This window comes from Cibotium barometz, chromosome 17, assembly GCF_041138505.1.
Source record: "Cibotium barometz isolate CiBa-2024 chromosome 17, ASM4113850v1, whole genome shotgun sequence".
NCBI classification, from domain to species: Eukaryota; Viridiplantae; Streptophyta; class Polypodiopsida; order Cyatheales; family Cibotiaceae; genus Cibotium; species Cibotium barometz.
This window is the reverse complement of record NC_141062.1, coordinates 24,840,205-24,862,798: the sequence shown is the minus strand read 5'-3', so window position 1 is coordinate 24,862,798 and position 22,594 is coordinate 24,840,205.

Genomic DNA, 22,594 nt, shown 5'->3' with positions numbered 1-22,594 from the left:
TGATAATGTTGCAAGGACATGACTCCATTCTAATGGATCAATTAAATGCTCAGGGAAGGGTTGTGGAATGTATGCCTCATCAGATACACTTCGATTACCCTTAAGTCTCTCAGTGTTGAAATCCCTACAGGAGGCTCCACACATCCATAGATCTTCTCGCCCATCTGACAATGTAATTTTTGAGCCCTCAGATGAAGCAGAATCAAACTCATCTATTGGAGACCTTGTTACATCACGATATGAGTGATTCCTTAGGTTGACCCTTGTGATGACAGAATCATGTCGGAGGTACAAGTAATTGTATCCCCAATCTTGAATCATTTGAAATTGTCGCATGAATGGTCTACCCAATATCACTTCATAGTTTGGATGCTTTCCAAAATCCACCACTGCAAAGGTATGCTCATATTCAATCCCACATGTGGTGACCAATATGTTCTCAAGCAACCCAAGGGGATGTTCTAAGCTTCCATCTGCTAGCTGCAAACGCACCCTGGTACTCCTAATAGCTGGTTTGCCCCATTTTTCCCAAATGGACCTTGTCACAATGCCCACTCCTGCGCCACTATCAAGTATTGCAGTTGAAGATACTTTTCGCACTTCCAATGGGAGGGTAGCATTTCCCTGATCGTCTTCACAAAATTTTCCAACTTTGTTGATAGGAACTGGCATTACATGCTTTGTCTCAGGGTGTATCGTACACTCATGGTGACCCTTTTGTAGCAATACCTGCTCTGACAAACATGTGGCAATATCATTCCACAACTCAGGTTTAAGCTTTATCAATTCGTGCAAAGGTAAGTTACAAGCCACTGGTGCAGACAAAATAGCTTGCACCATACTCATATTTTTCTCCTTAGTCAACCTTTTATGCATGGAGGGTATCCTCAAGGTTTGAGAACAGTTCTCATATTCTCCCAGATAGGATGGTAAGGTTTTCATTGTATGCTTACTTCTAGGAGAAACAATTGTTTGACCTTCCTCCTGGATGCTTGGGCGACCAAAATTGTTTTCCGAATCTCTGGTAAAATCCACCTCAGAGAATGGAGGCGAATTAACAGAAGACATGTTTTCATTTATTTTCTCATTTACTGCGGCCCACATGTCATTTGCCATGTCCTCATTAGCATCAATAATTTCATCATTGCATGGGAAGACAAGGCTAGGTGGTGGTAGATTTTCCTCTTTCAATGGAGTGTTAATTGGTGCCGATCTTTCGCTTTGAGCTTGTGAAATGAACTCACTTTTCATTTCCTTACTTGATGACACTTCAGGTATAGTTTCTAATGTTGGCTTAAGAGAGGTTGGGCCCCGAGGAATAGGTGGTTTTGGTCCCTCAAGTATCGACTGAGCTTCCCTAATGAGTTGCTGATGTACAGCTAGATTGATCTTCTCCTCACGAGGGTTTGGGTATTCTTGAAGCTTCTTGGGTAGCTCTGATAAGGCTGCAATGCGACTTCTATGAGCATCAATGATGGCCTCTAGAGTCTCATTCACTTTATCCACAAAAACAGAACCCCCAGAACTATCCTCAGTCGTACTAGCCTCATTTTGTTTAGCACTTGGCTCAGGTTTAGGTTCCTCACGCACTTCTTGGGATGTAAAAGTTTTATCCCGTATGTTTTGTTTAGAGTTCTCCTGAGAACTAGAAGTGGATGCACTTTTAGTTTGTTTGTTTCGGTTCTTCTTTCTCCTAGTGGTTTTTTTTCTACTGGACTGTAGGGTCTTGTCCACTAGATTTGTCTTTGCATCCCTAGTTTGAGGTGTCTCATCAGTTTGTATTTCAGCGTTTCGTGTCTGTGATCGAGTCATGACTCTAAGTGGCACGACATCCTCATTCTCAGATGAAGGTGGTGATGGAATTGCCCCTACAAGGTTAAGTGAAACCTTTGGTTGGGAGGTGCCTTCCTCATGTGGTTTCAACAGACAATCCTTCGGGAAGTGTTCGACACAACACCCCAGACAATATCTTTCTATTGGTGGAAATTGTTGCACTGTTGTATTTGTCCTAGATGCTTGCCTTGAGCGATGTGGACAATCACGAGCCCAATGGGGTTCTCCACACTCATAACAGGGGCCCATTGGTTTGGCCTCTACTTTCCTTGGCTGCCATTGACCTGAGGGGCCTGGAGTCCTAGGTTGGTAGCCGCCTAGCAACATTAAAGAGTTTTGTTCCCCTGGTTGTATCTCCAGTGCTTGGCTTGGGTATGCGGGACTTTCAAAGATATTTTCTTTGGATGAATATGATACATATTCTTCCTCCACATATCCTGGGTTTACCAATTCTCTACACACATTTGGATTGTCATAGTCCACAATCCTTACAGGAGCAGTCCCTGGAGCAGGAGGTTGAGCACCAAGAACAGGTCGTGCTTGTTCTTGTGTCATCGGTGGCTTACGTTCAAAATTTGTATATTGTTGATACATTTGTGGAGCCACTCCACTCCTCGGCTGCTCACGTTCCTGTCTCATTCTCGCAATGCGAGTACAATCCTGTGTGGTATGAGTAAAGTTCCAAGCACAGGCTTGGCACCACTTCCTTGTGGGTTGGTTTGTGACTAGAGGAGAAAAGGTATTACAGTCCTCTGTTTTATGGTCACCGCCACATGCTCCACAAAGATGAGGACCTGTAGGAAGTACACTCCTCATTCTCTGCTGCTGTTGTTGTGGCTGCATGGGTGGACGATAGGTTTGTCCTAATCTCCTTAGTACTAGGTTGGCTATCTGGTCTGTATTTACCAGCGCGCTAGACCCTGAACTTTGATCTTCACCCCACTGATTTCTAGGTTTCACCTCAGGGCCAGAACCATCCTGGAACTTGAAGTTATCGGTGAAATCCATAGCATCATGGCAACACTCATTGAAACTTGTATGCTTCTTTGCATAGAGATGTGTATGCAGTGTTGAATTTTTGAGGCCTTTTAAGAAGAGAGAAATTAATCGACTTTGGGCGGGTTTCTCATCTTCTGGGCAACGGTTAATGTACTGCTTCATTCTATTTACACAGTCTCTAACACTCTCATTCTCGCCTTGTTTGAAAGAGTAGATATGCGCTACTGTGTCATGTTGAATTCCCATCAAGGAAAAAGCAGCAATGAATCTCTCTTCCAAAACTCGTAAAGAAGTTTTGTCTGAAGCCTCTAATGCCTGAAACCAAGCAAGGGCTTTTCCTTCAAGAGTGAGTCCAAACCCTTCTATTTGAGTATGCTTATCAGCAACTTGCTCAGCTCGAACTGCTTGCCTAAAAGCTGCTACATGGTCGTATGGATCTCCCGACCCTTCATATTTCTTAACCAATTTCTGAAGAGTTACTGGCCGTACTTGTCGTGAATACTCATCGTAGGGTCTACGGCCTCTTACTCTTAGTGGGAATTGTTCCTCTCTTTGGAAAGATGGTCCACATGTTTCCAAAATTGGTGTGGGTGCCCTATTACCAGCCTCACCAAACCCCTCTAAAGATCTTGTCACCCTCATTTCAGGAGGTGCACTTATAGGAGGCCGAGTTGGCTCCCCTCTCATCCGATTGTCATAGTGGGAAAGATGTTGTTGTGGTGGTGTGATCTGTGGTCGCACATTTGGTGTAGGACGATATCTTGGTGCTAGAGTTGGGCTACTAGCTGTGGTCCACCTGGATGTTGAAGGTCCCTCTCTAGTGAACTCTCGTAGGGGAGGAGCAACAGTTTCTCCAAGAAAGGCTGTCTCTCCTGGTTTGGCTGTATGTGTTGAGAACACTTCCATAAATAATGGTTGTCCTTTCCACGTGAGTTCCCTAATCTCTTTCCAATCTAACGTTCGGTATTCATTTGACCATTTATCAACTATTCTGTTCATGTGTCCTGCACACTTCTCAACTACCACTACATAAGCTAGAGGAAGATCCAGCTCTGGCGATTTAGTTGTGGCATAATATCCCTCTAACGAATCTTTATAGACCTCTTGAAGTGGGTCATCCTGTAAAACCTTCGTCACAGGAATTTGTCGTACAAACTCCCATTGACTTTCAGCCCCCTGATCCATTTTGCTCTTGCCTTTCCTATCCTTGTCCAAATTTAGATCTACAAGAAGTAAATCATCTATGGATGGCTTTGAGGATTGGGCATTGGAAGGTCCAGGCATGTCCGGCTCGATGAGCCAATCATCTTTAGACTCCCTTGCTCTGGAAAGTTGTGATATGTCTAAAAACTCTGTTTTAGAGAGCTCCCCTAATTTGTCTACCTTTTCTGGATGGTAGGTGACTTCATAGCGAACACCATCTCCACCCATATACATGTTACCCTGGTCATTGACTAGAGGTGCTCTATCAAGTTCTGAGAATATGTCGGCAATCTTAACAAGGTACCGTTGTTGTGGATCCCTAAAGATCTCAGCTCCTTGAGCATTTGTGTAGACATATTGGAGTCGCACATTGAATGTTAACCCCATGGTGTCGGCCTCAAATGGATTAAAGGATCTCGAGGGTGTCCTATTTTGGGCTACGGGATGACTAGTTGATGGCCCTAGATTGTCCATGGACAATGAACTATTTGTTCTAGAGGAAAGGGTATCGGATTGGGATTCAGATAGGGTTTCAGCAATATCTGCCAAATTGCCTACCGATTGGGTCCCACTTTCTTGAGTAGGCACTCTAGAAGGTGCCCTAGACTCTACAAGACGTCCCGACCGCAAGTGCATAAGGTCAATTTTTTTTTTTTTTTGGTTTTTGTGTTTTTTTTTTTTTGGTTTTGATAAAAATATATATATATTTGTATATATATTTTTCCCTACCTAATCACTAAAGGCAACTCAAAAAGAATATGTATGGTGTAACTATCTATCCTAATTTTTTATTTTTTTTCACTAATTAAAAAAAATGAAGAACTACAAAATAAAAAATAATAGACTCCTAAAAAATCAAAAATTTTCTTTTGTTTGTTTTTTCCTCCTTTTGTTGGTTTTTATTGTTTTTTTCTTTTTTTGTTTGTTTGTTTGTTTTTTTTTTTTAAAAAAAAAAACTAATAAATGTCGTGCCTAATTACAAAAAATATAAATCTACTAATTATGCATGCAATTACAAAAATAAAAAATGCAAGCTACTTAAATTATGCAAAATTTTGTACACAAATAATGAACAATGGATTCAAAAAATTGTTTTTTTCTTCTTTTTCTTTTTCTTTTTTTTTTTCCTTTTGTTGGTTTTTGTTATATATATATATATATATATATATATATATATATATATATATATTTAAATATATTACAAAAATTTAAAACAAAGCAAATTACACTAAATATGCTAAAAATTACAGAAATGAAAAAAATAAAAATATGCACACACTATGGACTCCTAAAAACAAATAAAAAGAATTTTTTTTTATTTTATTTTTTTTAATTTTTTTTTTAATTTTTTCCTTCTTTCTTCTCTCTATTTTTTCCACTATTCTTTTTTTTTTCTTTTTTTCTTTTTCTTTTTATCTCTTTTTTTTCTTTTTCCTGTATTTATTATTATTATTTTTTATTTTAAAAAAATAAAAAAACTCGAAAAATTAATAAAAAAAATAAAAAAATAAAAATTCTGCACCTACCTTATCTTTTTCGGCGCTCCACCGCTCGCTGGCCGGGTTTCCCGCCGACTTCACGTGCTGGCCGTCTTCTTTCTCTTCGCCGCTTCGCCTTGATCTTCGCTGCCCTTCACTTCCAGCTGTCCGCCCTCAGCTTTGCTTTCGACGGTCAGCCGCCTCCACCTCCACGGCTAGGCAGCCGCCTTTGCTGCCCGCTCTCTTCTAGTCGTCTCTGCAGGCCACGTCGTTTCCACCTCCCTCCACTGCTTCTCTCTCACCGTCTCTCTGTCGACGTCCTCTTGCTGCCGCCCATCGTCTTCTTGCTGCGCCGTCAACGTCTTCACGCTGCCGCTGTCGACGTTCTCTTGCTGCCGCCGTCAACGCTGCCGTCAACGCTGCACGCTGCCTCTGTCGACGTTCTCTTGCTGCCGCCAATCGTCTTCTTGCTGCCGCCGTCACCCGTCTCTCACAGCTGAAGCTCGCCGCCTTCCTCCTTGCGGCCCTTCACCTTCTACCGCCTGCAGCAGCCGCCTCTTCCTTCGCAGCTGCAGTCGCTACACCCTTCTGATCTTCCACCAACTGGCAGCTGGCCAGTACTGCCTTCGCACCTGCCTTCAACGTTCTCTCAACGGCCAGTACTGCCTTCACACACCCGCCTGCAGAGCAGCCGCCTCTTCTACTTGCTTACTTGCGCCCTTCACTCGACGACCATCAGCTTCGCTTGCCCTTCACTAGACGACCATCAGCTTCGACGCCCGCTGCTGCTGCAGCTGCAGCACCACTCTCGCCTGACACCCTCAACAACGGATGCAGCCCACCTCTCTCAGCCGGCCTTCACTGGTGGCTTCGCCCTCGCGTGGTCAGACCACGGTCCTCAACCCACACTGGCCTGAACGGCCCTTTCCGCCCCGCCTTCTTCAGCTTGCCATTGTAAAATATCAGAAATATAAATCTATATCTATACATATAGATGTAGATGTATATATATATATATATATTTTTTTTTTAAGGCCGCCTGCACCACTTGTTGTAAAAGAAATGATTAAATCAATATATATTTGTTTTTATTTTGAAAAAGCAGTCGGTTTGATGCAGCCCTTGTACTCTAATGTTTGATGCAGCCCACAAATATATATATATATATATATATATATATATATATATATATATATATATATATATAGATTTATAAGTTCTTTCTTAGGGCCACCCTTGGTTGCCCGTTTCTTTCAAGCAAATCGGTTTCTTTCAAGCAAATCGGTTAGTCATGCTGCAATAGATAAATATTCCTCATTTTTTCCTCGAGCACGCTTGATGCGTTGGCTCCCCACACAATAACAACACAAAACAAAAGGAAGGTCGCCTCCAACACTTCCTATCTCTCTTCTTTCTTGCTTGGGAGTCAATGGGGCTTGCATAAGCTATGGGAGAGCTTAGCAACGCACCTCTTTTCTTTTTATTTATTTATACTAATTACATATTAACAAAAAGCATGAAAGAATGAAATGACAAAAAACAATGAAGGTAAGCATAATGAACGGTACTTGAAAAAACATAAAAGCAATGAAACATAAAAAAAACAATGCGGGAGAAACCTCAACCGCTCAATGGTTAACCTTATCCACTCACACCGGGATCACACACCCAAACTTAACCTAATCACTCAATGGTTTTGCAACCAAAAGAGGAAATAGTGGTGGTTTCCACACACTCTCAACCGGATTTGAGTCTTTTCCCCGGCAGCGGCGCCAATGGAGAGACGGAAAACTCTCTCTCTTGTAGTAAGAGGAGTACGATCCACACTAAGCTCACTCCAATGGGATTTGCATCCCTTTCGGAGCTAGGGATTCGACCCGTACCGGTGCACAAGAGCTTATCCACAAAAGGAGAGAATGCCCATGGCTACCATCACTTGACACTAGACTAAGCATACACACAAGCTCAACTTGTCCTCATTCCTACACACCCATTCATTCACAAATACAAGCAAGAGGAATACAATCACTATGCACTCAAGCAAAGAGAAAGACCTCACTCCACTCCTATCTTCCTACAAGCATGCATACATTCAAGCATCAAGCTTCCATGAAAGCTTCAAATCAATCCATGTACTCAAAAATGAAATACTAAAAGCATGCATAAGAGTAAAATGATTAGAGAAGAGGATGAGAAAGACTCATGACATTGCTAATGATTCAATGAAGAGATTAACCTCATACAATGATGTAGATGGGGTGAGAGAAGAGTCTTCACCTCTATGGAGAAGAGGGAGAGTAGGTCTCTCAAAGGAGCTCTTGCATGAACTAAGCCCAAAAGTGTGTCTAAGCTCTCAAATGAGCCACCTTTTATACAAAAATTCTAGGACTCCCATAGGTCCCCATGTGGGATTATTATCAAACCCTCTCCCACATTCATCTACAAAGTAGAACTCTTTTCAAGAGCCCTAAGTATCGTTTTTGTTGCATCCTGGTATTGATCTTCATTTGCAAGCAACATCCCCTGCTCAATCTCGTTTAGCCACCAAGAAGCCTCGTAAAAGGAAAGCAGCCACCCACCCGAGAAAGGGCAATGTAACATCACGATGGATCCCTAAAAAATTATTAGTAGCCCAAGGGTACTACGAGGGGAATGACCAGATTTGGGTTCCTAAACATAAGGTGAATCTCTCTACATCACCTGTAAAACCTTGCAAACCAATTGTTGCCACCCCAATGACAATTCAAGACCGTGGTAAGGGAAAGGTAACAGAGTGCTCCGCACCACTTCTTCCAGAGTTAGTTTGGATTCCCAAACGATATCGATCATTACCACCTAGCTCAGGAAGGGGGGGACCACATGAAGCTTCTAGCTCCTCATGCCAGGCACACGCTGATATAGAAGTTTCTACATGCTCTACACCTACTCTTGCCAACACCCAACAAAAAACCGATGAGTCTACGTCTCCCCTTGTAATAGTATCGTCGGAAACCATTTCCTCCATTCGTCAATGGGAGCGTACCCTACCATCTCTACAATTGGATGTGGCCACAAGGGTCATAAAAAGCTATCTGCCCACATCACAACCTATGACCCGCTGGACAAATTGGTTCCAAGAGGCTGCAACATCATTGCAAATAATATGATCTACCCAAGGAAAGGGGGAGCATGTACTCACGCTCGACATTCTAATGCTTCCTCCTTAGCCTTCTCCCCTGACCATGTAATTGCCAAATTCAAGGGGATGTATATATATAGCTTCATACATTTAAAAAGAAAAAACCAAAGAAAAGAAAAACAAAAAATAGTAAAAAGAGCAAGAGCACAAAACAAGAGAAATATCCGTATACAATCAAGAACTAGATTGACCTGTCTAAACCTACTAATGCTATATCTGTGTTTGCAGATATGGCAGATGCCCGATCATCATACACTTCATCCACTCCTACCTTTGGTGAGAGGTATCATCTGTACCTTTCTCAGATATTCCACATGTGCTATCCTGTAATTGAAACTGAATGGGATCATATAGATGTACTAGCCAGAGAGGAAAATGTTGAGGAATTAGAATGGTTAATTCGCCTATTGACCATGACTGACCCCTACTCCGTAGAGGACATATCCCCGATAGCCCAATACTTTCCTTTTCCACAAGATGACTATCCTCGCATGGTTACATTTTTGATGAGTTTATGTGGATGGGAAAATGAAAAGGAAATATCTGACAGTGATGAATGGACGGATGAAACTCATGGCACTACTGAGGTTGACTTTATTTGTTTGGATGATGCGGATAGAGGCTTAGCCTTAGGGCTAGAGCTAGGACTCTACAACATCCTCTTACCGTATCCTCAGTAGTAGTGTGGTGACTGGTAGGTAGGTTAGCGTTTTCAAGTTTTTTCTAGTTTAGATTCCTTAAACAAGTCTTGAAATTTTCACACTGATGTGCCTCTCGAGGTATGTGCTTGTTAGTTGATTGTACAGGTTGAAAAGTTTGAGGTGGGTTTGCTTTCAAGTCCTGAGACTGCCGCAACATTCATCAAAATATATCTCATCAAATTGCAAGCTGTCTCATCAAATCAAGGAGATCTCCAATTACAGGTGTAATTCTTCCATACCCACTCTCTTTCGTTTTTACTGTTCAATCAATTGCATAAACTATAATGCATGACCACATGGAAATTATCAATGTACTACTTAGTTTTTGAAGTTGCTTGCATGCTAGTGTAAATCATTAATGAGCTTAACTTTATTGGAAATATTCCTAGGCAGCATGACGTCTTTAGTTAACCTTGGAATACGATTGTCTTAGGTCTAGGATCAAACCATCTTAATGTTTGACACCTGGCCATGTGTGTGTTGACCTCTAGGACATAGCTATTACCCCTTTGTCGAAAGGATGCAAGACAAATTATAGTTCAGGAGCAAAGATAAAAAAGAAATAGATTTTTTTTCAAAAAAAAGCCTACAATAAATGGCAATACAAGTCTATGATGTGCTTTAATGTTGGCCTATCGCCTTATTGATACTTGGTAGGCGAGGAGTATTCTACTCCAGACCGATGCCTTGGTTGGTAGGGGGTAGCCTTGCCTAAAGTGAGCTAATAGATTCCTGGATAATGCCTTGTGTTAAACATGGTACCAGGATCGATGTTAGTTTTGCCTTAGGAAGGTCGCCATTGTATGTAAAAATTGTCATGTGCATTTAAAAAAAAAAAAAAAAGAAGGCAAAAGGCTCGTGTAACTCTGATGTTTCTTGTGTCCCTAGACGCGTGGTATTAACTTGTTCTTAGAGTAGACACAGTGTGGTCATCTGTTTATTTATTGAGCTTGGTTATTTTCCTTGACTTAGGCCAGTTATAAACCTTGATTAACCTTTGACACCTTGCTAACTCCTGAATTCCTTTCAATAATTTTAAACTCCTATTAATTTGCTACACTAGCTCACTCATGTGACCCTTAAACTAAGTTCTCATAGCAACATCCATTGTGGTCTCACATGCTTGAATTTATACACTTCATATCTTTTGAATTCCAGCATACCTTCACTCTACTTCCCTGTTTTGCAGACGGTCTACCACAACAACCCTCTCGAGCTTACCATACCATAGCTTCCGAGGACGGAATCTACATCAGGAAGGGGGGCATGTTAACCCATGGCGGACATTGAGACGTATTATGTTTTACGTCATTAATTTAAATATTCTGAGTCATGGGCCGGGCTTGTCGGCACCATATGTTAAGGATGAAGGGATTGGGTGATCGTCGATGAGAGGCGCACCTTGGATATCAGTAGGATAAGGGTTAGGGTTGGCCGGCCATGTATGGGCGCCCAAGTGTGAACGGCCAAGTCACCTATATGAGTCAAATGTAACCCTAAAATCCTCATTCTCATGTGTTGTGAATACAAGAGTGCTCTTGCCTTATCTCTTTGGTTTCCTTCTCCTGCGTGTGAGAGAGAGAGAGAGAGAGAGAGAGAGAGTGAGAGAGCGATCGAGCGCACTGTGTAGCGGCACGGCGGCGGCGGTGAGGCGGTAGAGTGGCGACGGCGGCTTCTCCTTCACGGCTGCAACGCGAGAATCCTTCAAGGCGGCAGTTAAGCGGTGAGTGACACACCTTTTGCATTCTGTTTTGAGCTTACCTTCCTGGTTGTATGCTTGCAGCCATTCGTGGCTCGCATACGGTGTTCGGCAAGTCCCCAGCTACGACCTGTGCGGCAAAAGCGCACAAGCGATGAGCTCATCTTCTTCAGTCGAAGTCAAGTCCTTTTAACAATGTATACGGGCCGAGCTTCCTCCCTTGGTCCCGCAATATCCACTTCCTTGACTTCTATCCGGTCATCGTATGATGTGGACAGCCCATCCTCCTTCATCCTTGTTGCCGTCAATAGGATCACTTTCCGTTCACCACCAATAATATAGGTTTTGAAGTGGTTGGGTACTGAGAGCAAGTGTGGTTTGTCCTGATTTTCACTTTGGTTTTAGCCATGATCTTTCTAGCCTCACATTCTGCTTCTGCCAAGGCTTTATTGCATTTTCGTCGGTGCCCAGCTTTTGTAAGCTTGGGTGTTTCTAGCTCTTGAAGAATGACTTTCTCCTTGTGCCTTCCCTCCAACGATATCTTACTTAGCTCCTCACCCCAATCCTTTTAGAACTCATCGTGTACCTTAGTGGCCTCAAGGTATCTCAGCCATTGGGCATCCGTAGGTTTTCTTCGTAATAGGGAATTTCGTTGGGCTATATATCATTTCTACTTTCTCCACCATCTGAGGCGTTATAAGCACTTGTACGGCTTTGTGCTATGGTACCTTCTGTACTCGATGTCTCCTCTTCTGATTCTTCATCAATGGTCTGCCAATTAACCATATAGATAGAGGTCATGGGGATAATTATAAATTCCACATACTGGGTCCCCCTGGTTTGCATCACATCAACGGTGGCCAATACATGCATCCAGTTTTCACTGAAGTCCGAAGGAGGAAGTGATGCATACATTTCCATTTCCTCTTCATCCTTGGGATCTTCCATCGAGGGCTAGCATATCTGTACAGAGGTGGTCCATTCCGTTGTTGTGTGACCGAATCGTTACCAAACAATTGCCCTTCCATGGGGTGTGCTTTCCATGTTCTCAGATCAATCTTTAAGATTTGGGAATCCCTACGTACATACACATGATCTAAGGCCCAATCATGCACCAATTTGTATTCCCTCATGAAGGGTCTCCCCAATATTATGTTATATGAATCAGGTTGGCGCAAGAAGTCCATGACCACAAATGTAATGGTAGCGAAACATAAAGAGTTTGAATTTAACATTCTCCAAAAGCCCAATGGGCCTCGAAGACGTTTTGTCAGCCATTTTAACAATCAGATCTGCTTTTTTTAGATCAGGTTTCCTCCAGTTTTCCCAACATTTTGTGATGATGCTAACCCCCGCCCCACCATCCAGGATAGCCACCAATGCCTAGTACCCATTATGATGAATTGGGATTGTAGCATTTGTGTCGTCGCTTTCATAGTAGCATCCCAGTTGATTAACTGGTATCTTAACGACTCAGGTTTTCCTTGTATGTCTCAAGGTTCTTTCTACTACCAGAGGTGGTAGAACCTCATCTATAGTATCAGCTGGCTTTAGTCCCCGCTTTTACCCATTATTTTACGTCTATCCATAGGGTTGGTGAATTGCGTAACAGTTGCCCTAATGGCATTTGTACTAGCGTGGACACCACAGCCGTGCGAGACTTCCTATGTCTCTGGGTTCTTTGGAGATAGAGGGTTCTTCCCACGTATGTGTCTCATATTCCTCCATAGGGAAGGAATGGATGGACTCCCCCAACCCATTTTCCTCAAACATTCTAGATAGTGTAATTGCTTGGGACTCCTCTTTTGTTTCTTCTGGAATTGGGGTAGGCACGTCCAATTCTCTATTCCTGGTTGGCTCGTTTCATGGATAAACTGTATCCCTGACCCGGTAGGCCCTTAGCTTTGGCTTTATGAAGCCATTAGTACTCTTCAACTAAGGCCCTGGCGTCTTCGAGCTTTCTTATTTCCTCGTTGGCATTGGGGTATTCATCGACCCCCTTAGGAGTTGTTGGTTGCATTCTTTGCTCTTCCTGGTCTGACCCCTTGTGATTGATCCTTTGATCCCCCTCTTCCTTCGATTGGGTGGATTCGGTGTTGATTGTATCTTCTTTGAATCCATCTTGGATTGTGACCCTTGTGTTACCCTTACCCACTTTTTTCACTCTTCTCCTGCGCCAGTTCTGGAAACAGTCGCATCCGCTTGGTCCTTTCCCTTGCCTCCTAATTGAGCTTGAGCTCTTGTTAGGACGTTGAGTGGTGTGATATTCCCAGGCTATACACTAATGGTCCGGATGGTGGCCCGATTGGTAAACCACTTGCATGGTATATGGACAATCCTTGATCAGATGATCAATCCCCATTTAGTACAGGTGAGTACTGGCATGTCATTGGGTGGAGCCGCCACTTGTTAAGGTTGGTATGTAGGAACCATATTCTTGTTTGCGCACTCGACGACTCGATGCGGCCCTCCATAGCCAAAGCATTGTAGCGGTCCTCTTCTCAGGTTTGAGTTCATGTCCTTGCCCTTCCATTGTACCGTGGTTTGAAACGCAAGTACTGGCGTGTTATTCTGTAGGACGTAATATTCCGGCGTGACCTATGCCGTTTCTTCGTAGTACTCTCCGCTAAGTTCTACTTCCCACGCCATATCAACATCTTCTGACGGCTCTTCAATCAATACTTGATTAATTTTAGCTTGTGGTGGTTGTGGTGGTAGAACTGGTGGTGGCTAAGGTGAAGAGTCTTGTACCCGAAACATCCCCCTAGGTAAGTAGGAAGAGTTGGGTTGTCCAGCAATAGAGGTGATCTGTACAAGCGGCGCAAGTAAAGGCAATGGGGCTATAAGTGCTGGTAGCTGTGCAACATTTTGAAATCTTGGATATCTGGACATTGAAGTGTCATGATTTCCTAATTTTACATAGTGGGTACAATAGAGTAATGGCCTTGTTCTTAACTATGGACACTCGGTGGTAGTGTGATTTAATCTACACATAGAGCACCACACCAATTCCCTATGAGGGTAAAGATGATTGTGCCCATGCTCAGATGTTTTCCTTCCCTCTTTTACTTTCAATTTCTCTAATATGGCATTACTGAGCTCATCCACCTGTCATGTTTCCAACTTGCTTGCTTCGAGTTCCAATCTCTTAGTGGCTCGAGACACATTAAGTCGTAGTTGTTGAAGATGTTTTGGCATCTTCCGGCTGCGGCAATTCTAACATATTATCTTCATATTCGATTGCCAATTTGCAATATGCATCAAGAGTAGCAGGTAGGTAATCATGAATTTTGTGGTCTCTAACCCCTCTCCGGAAGCAAGGCAATAACTGATCATCATTTAACCTTTTTTGAAGTTTGCACCTTGAATTTAAGTGCTTAAGACGAGACACATAGTATCTCATCGACTGAATGTCCTTTTGTTTGATATTATGTACTGTGCCACATGGCTCCATCTATCACCACTTCAGGCAAAACTGGGCACAAAAACGTTCTTGAGTCTTGTGAAGTTAACCTTATCCTCAGGCTTGAGGGTTTGGAACCACTGATGAGCTTTTCCTTCCAAGGTCAGTGAAAAGGCATGAATCATTGTCACATCACTGACTAGCCCGCAGGTTTCACATGTGGATTAAACAATCTCTACATGTTGGATAGGATCCCCATCCCCAAAAAGAATTTTCGGACAAGTTTGGAAATGATATGTGGTTTCATCTGGGAGGGTTGGGATTCTAAAGCAGTGCCTAGTTCTCTGACCATCCCCCTCTGTCGCCATATTTAGCAAGTTTGTCCTTGTGGCTACATTAAGGTCCATGGTTGGATATATCCTAGGCCTTTGAGGAATTGCTCCCCCGCTTCCTAGACCTCGTCCCCTTCCTGTATTGGCTGTTCTAGGTATTTCTGCTCCATGGGATGGTCCAGCCGCTGTACCTTGGAGTGACTCTTCATTAATCGCCTCCGTACATCTTTGCAAAATCAGAAGTTCCATGTCTTGTATAAGAACATAGGGTGATTGATTATCTGCTCAATATCCTTTTTGGTGTACAAACAATCCTCTACTTCACCTGCCACTCTTGCTAGGTTACCCTCCTCTTCTATGGTTGTAAACCCTTCCTCCGCTCTGGATTCCTCATTTATGGGTTCCAAGTTTGGAATTTCTCCCTCACTTCTTCCCATAACCAATTCTGGTTCCTTCCCTCGTGATTGGAGTGGGTTAAAACTTCCCGTTTCCTGTTGCTCAGCTCTCGCCCTTCAAGTATCGAGCTCTTGTTTCCTTAAGCTCAATTCTCGAGCTGTCATTCTACTTCCTTGGTGGTGGGGAAGAATATTTGACCCGTCTTGGCCGTACTTTCTATGTCCCGTCTTATTCAGAGGGGTGCCGGTATTCGACAACCTAGAATTCGACGTTTGGATGGACACTTCTTGTCGTCGACCAAGTCCAGCGCTGGTTGACACACCCATGCTGGCAGATTACACTTCTTTGTCTCGTGACTAGTTTGGAGACCAAAAAATACCCGAGCGATATCAATGATACCACTGGACCTGGTTGGGGAGGGTGGTTTCTCCTCTTTCCCAAACCCAGCTTATCTCAGCCCTTCTTCCATGGACTCTTCGTTACTAGTTTTAGCGATGGTTAGGTTTCTTAAAACACTCATGTGTGTGCTTGCGAAATGTCATGATCCCACACTTCTTTTTGATAGGAAGATCCTGGGTGATTCGATGCACTATCGTCAGGTGTAAGATCATCTCCGATGAGTTTTCCAGATCTTAAGTGCATGTATGTACAATTTGATAAGCTACTTATCGACCCAATTTGATTTTGCTTCTGATTCTAACGCTCTATTTTTGAAGCCGTGAAACTGCAGAGAATGGTTCACGGCGTGAAAAGTCAAAAAAAGGTTCACGGTGTGAAAAGTCAAAAAAAGGTTCACGACGTGAACGTTATTCTGCACTTTCATGTGCTGAAAGATTTTTGCCTTTCGGGTTAGATCCCCTCTCTTTGATATAGGCTACCCTCCCATACCGACGTGATTCGCGATGTGAAGTTGCAAAAAATGTTTACAGCGTGAACGTTTTTTTGCAATTTTATGTGGAACTTCCCACGTTGAAAGTTATGATTTTGGGTGCGTAATCCATTTGATCTCAAATTGATTGTGCCACGCCTAAGGAATGGAATGCAAGTTCTTAGCACAATCAATGGTTCCTTATGTTTTTTATTTTTGTGAAGTTTTTAAAAAGAAGAAAAACATAACACCAACCTGCTCATTCACGTTGGAGCCTTCCATGATGTAAATATCAAAATTAACAAGAAAAAACAGTGAAGCTCTATCCTAAGGCCACTCCACTACAAACATACACAACATCACAACCAATTTCTCACACGATTTCTTCCTACCACACACATCTTATCCATTCATTTTCCACACAATGCATTACCAGAATGCAAGGGCAATCATGAATCTTATGCAATGGGAGCTAAAACTCCAAGAGGATGGAAGAAACAAAGGTGTTTCCTTGGCAGCGGTGCCAAAAATATTATGGGCTACTACCACACCTCCAAGAGGGAACTCAACACATTCACCTAAAGGATGAGCAATAGATCATAAGTGTCATAGGGTACTTACCAATGCTTCGAACTTGAGTCCCTTGAGGCCTCCAAGATTGCTTGTTAAGCTCCAAGCTCCACTTGCACGCTGTCACCGTCGTAGAGTCACTCACACCGTCGCATAAGGGGATCACTCTCTCACACAAGCATAAAAGGTGAACAATGCTAGAATGCTCTCTCTCTCCCTCAATCTCTCTCAAGACACAAGGGAGAGCTCTCTATAGCATAAGGGGATCACTCTCTCACACAAGCATGAATCACACAAGCATAAAAGATGAACAATGCTAGAATGCTCTCTCTCTCCCTCAATCTCTCTCAAGACACAAGGGAGAGCTCTCTATAGCACAAAGGGGATTGTGTCCTTTCATTATGAGAAAATGCCTTATATACATTTGGCCCTTATTCACACTTGGGCGCCCAAAACTTACTTACTAGGCCTTGGGTGGCCAATATCTCATAATGTATAACTTCTATAGTGCCGTTTCATGACACTTATTAATGTTCTCAATTGGAGGATCATGTTTGTTAATCCAAAATCGGATTAACACTTGCGAGCATTGAGATGACCTGCCTAGGTGATAGCTTCCGCACTTATATCACTAGCATGGTTGGTGAGATTAAGGTTGATATGCTGCCAGTGGATAATAAGTTATGTGACATCCATATTTGGACTATTAAAATATGGCATAGTTATAGCGCCAGCTCATATAGTTGGGTTTACACTATGACCATTATATATTATAGTAGGAGAGTACTTTTCCTCTTATCTCTTTAGTTTTATGGTTGTAGAGAAGAGAAAAAGATAGAAGAAAAATCAACCATCTATCTCTCTCTCTTGTGTGTGTGTGTGTGTGTGTGTGTGTGTGTGTGTGTGTATGTGTGTGTTTTCTTGCAAGGAACTTAAGCTTTCCCTCTCCCTGCATTCTCTTTAATATGCAGTGGGGGATTTGAAAACATGTCCTACAGATCATCCAATCAATCAAGTCAATGGGTAATAATCCTTCAGGAGGCTGGGGAAGCCTGATACACTTGCCTGGAGTAAATCCTAGATTTGTATGTGTGCAAGGTAGCTTTCTATGATCTTGTAGACCAATGAAGAGGATGTGAGGGAAGAAATTGTCAAAGTTAAGTCCTGGAGATGCACCTTTGAAAATAGGCAAGGGATGATGGCCTCGGTCGGGATGACGGACCAATTGCCATGGAGTACTCCTAGAAGGGACAATGGCAATGATCGGGGATGACAAAGTAATTGCCATGGAGTCCTCTTGGAAGGTGAAGACCGGAAGTGGCTACTCTTGCCGATGAAGTATAAAAGCCTATGAGGATGATGAAAGGGGAGGAGGAGCGAAAAAAAGGAAAAAGGGGGAAAGAGGCGTTGGAAACTAAGGGAGGGCATGGCATTGGCAACTTGGGAGGATGAAAAGACGACAAGGGGGAAAAACGGAGCAGCTGGGATGAGCAAAAGGTGGGAGAGGAAGGAGGAGGCGAGATGCACGTGGAGCAGCTAGAAGGAATGGAGGGCGGCGCAAAAAGATGGCAGAAGCAAAGATGGAGGGAGGAGGCATGGGGCGAGGGGGGATAGACGAAAAGAAGGAGAAAGGAGGGGGGGGCTGTGCACAGTAGGGAGGCAACATCGGGATCAAAAAAGGCAAGGGAAGAGAAAGGGTGATAAGAGGGGAGGGGGTGGTAATGACAATGGCAATGGCAAGATGAAGGGCGAAGTGAGCACAATTAGAGGGGGGTGAAGAAGCAAGTGTGAGAGGCAGGCACACAATGGGGGGGTGGAACTCCAACTTGTGAAAGGGGAATGCTCTTTTCACCATCCTCTTGGTTTGTAGACAATTTAAAACCAAAAGAATTTTGCTTGGATTTTCCCCTTCCCCTTCAAATTTGTTTGGATTTCCCCCTTCCCATTCAAATTGTTTTGATTGAAATTAGAGCTTCCCTGAAGTGAGTAGGTAGGAATTTACTCAAAAATATCATACGAACAAGGTTTATTTTTGCAAGTTGTCCCCCCATAAAAATGCCTTTGTTAAAGACGGGCACTTTTTTTTCCTATGCCCTTCTAAATAAAGTCTCTCTTAAAAATGCATTTTAGATTTTTTTTCCAACCTTCAAAGTTTACATTATTCACTTACATGAATGGAAATTTCAGAAAGTTTGTCCATTAATATGTATTTCATGAAAATTAGACAAAAAAATAAAATATGTATTTCTCATACTATGATGGATAAAGAAAAAAATAAGTTTCAATAAGCACCTAACAATAAACATGATTTCAAACTTATTGGCTAAAGAGAAGGACTATATGATTTTAAAAAATAAGCATCTAACAATAACTTATTAGCTAAGTTTCAATAAGCATCTTACAATAAACATGATTTCAAACTTATAGGCTAAAGAGAAGGACTATATGATCTACACTTGGATATGCAAAGCTTTATTTCCACAATATATTTCAAGATTCTTATGACAGTAAGATAGAGTTGCAATAAAATATAGTTAAATCTCGTTTCTACATAATCATGACCTCAAAATTATGATGGCTTTTCAAATCATCTCACACATAGCTTTATCTCCAAAATATATCTTCAAAACTCTTTGAAGATAGAGTACCAAAAAAGTATAACCACATTTAGTTTCTAAGTAGTCATGACCCCGAGATGACGATGGCTCCATCAGGTTTTTGGAGCCATTATAAGAAAGGAACATAACCATATTCATCAATACTTCCAAGATTAAACGATTTCTCTCTTCACATTTTGATCCGGTTCATCTTTGAAAACCCCCTCTCTCAATCCATTGTGCTTGGCAACAATGAGTAGGCACGTATGTCAAAGCTTCTTCATTTCACCATAGGTTTGATCCCACTCTTCATCATGTGACCAACGAATCCTCATTTTTGGGCGTGCTCACTCCAACTTGATCACAAAGTCTTCATATCGTATCTCACATGCTTTCACATTCACTAAGTTTGTAAACTTTTCCAACAACAAAACATGCATCCATATCTTACCCATGCCAAAACAAGATTTGTGATCTTGTGGTGGATAGTCCTTTGGAATAAAGACTTTTGCTGCCTCAAAGAGCTTCAAATTTGAAAATCAAACACTTAGGCACGAGACAACTCTACCAACAAATTGCCTACCCACTACTATGAAACTTTCCCAAGAGTTTTCCCTCCACATTGGTTAGATTATTAATTTCCTCATTCCAAACATCAATGATGGATTCCATTGAAGACACACCGCATGTTGCTATCTGTGAGGTGGAATCCAAGGTTTATTCATGCATGCATTTTGCCTAGGGCATATAACAACCTTTGGGGGTTGAACACACGTGGAAGCTTCGATGAAGGAGGTGGACCATTGGAGACGCATGATAACAATGTGTGGCTTGCCAAAGGGGGTGTAGAACCAGTTGTCAATGCATTGGAGGCCACATATGGATTTCAAAAAGACGTGTAAACGAATTTATGGCCCACAAGCTGCCCACTAGAGGCATTACACTTACCTGTGTCTTTTGAATGGGGTTGCAAAGCTTGCAACGTGCAAGACCAAGTCAAATGTACGATGAAACTTCAATTTTAACTAGCCTTGGTTGATCGAGAGGATTGCAAGACCCAAAATAAAATAGAATGATGTAATGCTAATAATAACAAGCATGATTTTATATTTATTGATATAAATTTTTTAAAAAATAATCTTAAAAATCTCCCCTTTAATTAAAAGGCCCTTTTTTTTGTCTTTCTTTGTTGAGAAGGGCTATTTTTAAAAAATTTAACCTTCTATTAAAGGTTTAAAATTTTTCTTCAATTCTCTTTAAGGCCATAGAAGTTAGAAGGGTACAACAACTTGCAAAAATAAACACTACAAGGTACGAATCAGGTAATAAAAAACCTAGAATATGTTGCCAAATATTGTTTTTGTCATCCCCATTAATTAAATACATTAGGAGCATATTTTGCATACTGCTTTATTTCTATTCGGTGACTATGGTTGAAGTCCACTTATGTAAGGTTAGTGGCTTCGACATATGTGAAGGGAAGGATTTTTTTTCCCTATTTGGGGATGAGCTCTAGCCAATGGGCTATTTACACATCGTCGTCATCATGATCATGGCCAACCTTTGCATCTTCTCTTCTCGTCATGCTCCGTCTTCTTTGCCATGCTTACTCTCTGAGGAGTATATACCGCCTTGGAGAAGCATCCCGAAGAATTCTCCTCTTGCTCCTTTTCCTACATGGTTGTTTTTATTGAGATCGCATTCCATTCTTATTCCATTGCCTTGGAGAAGCATCTGATCGTGATTATCGTTGTCTTGCTCCTGTTGCATGGCCGTCGACTTTCGTTTGGAATCCTCTAGATATGGGCTAATTGTGCATCTTGCCTTGTGGATTTCGCTATGGAATTTTCAACGTGTGCTTGATGATGTGGAGATGAATTGCTTGTGCACATTGGCTTGCCTATTTTGGTATGGATTTTTATGTGCATGGTTTTCTTTTGGGCTCTTCTCTTCAATTCTCTGTTTATGATGTGGTTTGTTTTCGTGCATGCAGGTGTATCCTCGAGTGTCGGTGCCTTTTTGTTGTGTTGTTACGTCTGGCAGCTGTTCGTTTCAGGAGCATTTTATATGAAAGTGGCGATGGTTGGTTTACATGTTGTTTTCGCCATGTCTAAGCCATCTCCTTCTATAGGTCGATGCCAGCTTAAACATAGAAGAGCCAAGCCTGTTCCTGCATGTGTGGTTGTGTTAGCAGTTGGTTCACCTCCGTTGCCCACGTCACCTTAGAGAGCTTCTGTGAGGTGACGTGGGCACGTCACCTCACAAAGCTCCTGTGAGTGGTGTTGCATCGATGCTTGTAAGTGTTGTCGCTGTGTGTTGTACAAGCGCCATATCTAAATCTAACAAGGAGAATATCCCTCCTCGCATCCTGACGCCTCCAGAAGGTCTGACTGGTTTGGAGAATTTGAAGGGAGTTAAACATAGAGCTCGTTCTTCAAGTATTATGCGACATATGTACTGTTGTATGTTGTGTTTATAGAATCTTGTTGTTGTGTATGTGAATTGATATTTTCCAATTGCAGGGAGCTATGAGACCTCCTACGCTACAACGAAGAGGAAGAAAGTAGACGATCTCTCCATTTTATCTCTTGCTCGTGCAGCTATGTGTCCTAAGTTTCTAACTAAGAGTAATTTGAAGATACTGGAGGTATCTATCACGATTGGGATTGGCAACGACGATGTGGATATGTCTTTGTAGGATTGCCTTGTGGAGTTGCACACAAGCATTGTTTTCCTTGGAAAGAGGTGGAACACTTCACCATTTGCACTTTCAAATGGTTGCTCATATACTCTCTACATCCATCATCGCAGTTGGAAAATCTATGAATCAATACTTGATATGGAATGTCGACAAACCGCCAAGGGCTATTGTGATTTGCCACGCACTACGTCAAATTAAAATGCACACATTTGAGGGCATGGTGGGGTACTGTATGAAGGATTTGCATGATTCCATGGGCGTAATGTTTATGCAGAGGAGATGTCTAGAGGTAGAACTTTGTATGCACAATTTGGTCAGGGTGACCTCAAGAACCGAGTGTGTCTAACCCCAGTCAATGTATTTGAGCGGGCTTTCGTGTACACGAAGAATTATATCCTCAACAAGTGGTTAATAACAGTTGGAGTTACCCTACTCAAAATGATGAGAAGCGGGAAGTACTTTCCCAGTGCACAGTCGATAATTCCAAAATCCAGTAACGGCGTGGATTCGAGTAGAGCTCGTGCTGCTTGGAAATGTCTGAAGACTCCAGAGTTTGCTGACATCTTCGACATAAGAAAAGTGTTCTTTGAAGATCGCTATATAGAAGGTGAACCTGTAAGGTACTTTCTGAGGACG